A 1,834-nucleotide genomic window follows, 5' to 3' on the forward strand; every position below is an offset into this window, starting at 1 on the left:
AGGTCATCTTGGAGCTTCCGCCCTCATCCCACTTGTTGATCTTTGCAACGACTTCAAACTTAGACCAGAATGTCTCCAGGTCTTCCGCGGAACGGCTTCAGGTAGGAACCCAAATTCATCGCCACAAACACAATATACCTCAGTCCACGTGGCACTCCGAACTCCCGGGTTTTGGCACCACGCTGTGGGGAAACCACCCCTGACACTGTACACCAACGCACACCGGCTTCTTGGAATAAGTACTTTAGTTGAAATACATTATTGTGGGAACTAACATGAACAAAACAAATCAAACTACCATGAGTACGGGTCGAGTTCAAAACAGAAATCCAAATGTGTCCGAGCAAGGAGCCACTCCCTTGCTGCGCACGCTCTGCATGCAGCAGGACGTCCGCACGACGTCCAGTGGACCACATCATACAGATAAACACATACATGCAGCATGACGTCCGCACGACGTCCACATGTAATAACGAGTGTAACGCGGAGTTGTGATGTCATTATCACGACAGAATCAGTCAGAACAAGTGCATACACTAACACCGCTCTGGAGCTTCCCCCAGTGTCGGGGGACTAGCGAGATCTTGGTCTACCGGCAGTTGTGGGATGGAGTCCAGCGCACTAGGTGACCATGTGCTATGGATGTTCAGCACTCCAGAGAAATGTCTCCGAAAACGGTGACCCTGCTCTTCTGGTGACGTGCATAGATGTTCGCTTTCATCCACGACTGCGGTTGTCCGAGCCGGTTTCAAACCTTCCCCTGCAGCTTGGAGATCGTGAATTCACTTTCATATAATAGCTGGGTTAAAACGTGACTCTGTAGCCGCTAGCGCCTTGCCTTCTATCCACTTCACACGGGCTGCATCAATAGCCGAGCGTGCCTTCGACCTGGCAGATTTAAATGTGCTGAAGGATGGATGGTGCATGCCAGTGTGGAGAGTGTGGACGTTGGCTGAAGTCCCGTGGAGGTCTGGCAAGGCACAAGTGTATTTACCCCCAGTCAGCGGTCGGTGCGACCCTGCCGCTGCCTGCTTCTCCGGACCGCTGTGCTGCGTCCTTCTATGCCAGGCTTGTGACAGCTGCTTTGCGTCTACACGTGGCCGCGCCCGTCATCGCTGCTCACGGACTTGTAGTCGTCCGACCGTTCAGGACCGTCAGGGTTACACATGTGTTGGCGCCTGCTCCCGCCGATTTCGCTAACTGCATCACCTGGATCGTCACAGGGCTGTGTGCTCCTCCTCTCTCTCAGCTGCTCCTCCGGGGCCCACGTAACCTTCATGGCAGTGGCTCAACAGGACAAAAGGACAGGACAGGTGTGTGTGTGTGTGTGTGTGTGTGTGTGTGTGTGTGTGTGTGTGTGTGTGTGTGTGTGTGTGTGTGTGTGTGTGTGTGTGTGTGTGTGTGCAAGCCCGCGAGTGGAGCAAACTACCGCACGAAAACAACGACTTGGAACGACTCTGAGCGTTGGCTCATGGAATGTTCGCTCTGTTGTGGAGAGTGATGGACCAGTTCTAGCGGCAGCCGTGAGAGGAGTTGTTTCCGATGATAAGCCAGATCCATAGCTGCTTTCTCAGGACTGCCTAGCCCGACTCGGCATTCGCCTGGGCACGCTTAGAGGCCTTAATCAGCTGCGGCAGTTGGCAGGGGATAAGTCACGGTGAAATGGCACCCCGCGGCACTCATCTTCCTCTGCCGAGCCGCGTCCTTGACTTATCCCCTGCAGAGTGAACATCGTGCACGAACAGCCTACCGTCTTTCTGACATTGCCACTCGAACTTGACAACAAAAGCTGCTTTTCGTATGTGCAGTTACATTGAGCCATGGTGTTTTTGTC

Source organism: Sycon ciliatum, chromosome 3 (genome assembly GCF_964019385.1).
Source record: "Sycon ciliatum chromosome 3, ocSycCili1.1, whole genome shotgun sequence".
NCBI classification, from domain to species: domain Eukaryota; kingdom Metazoa; phylum Porifera; class Calcarea; order Leucosolenida; family Sycettidae; genus Sycon; species Sycon ciliatum.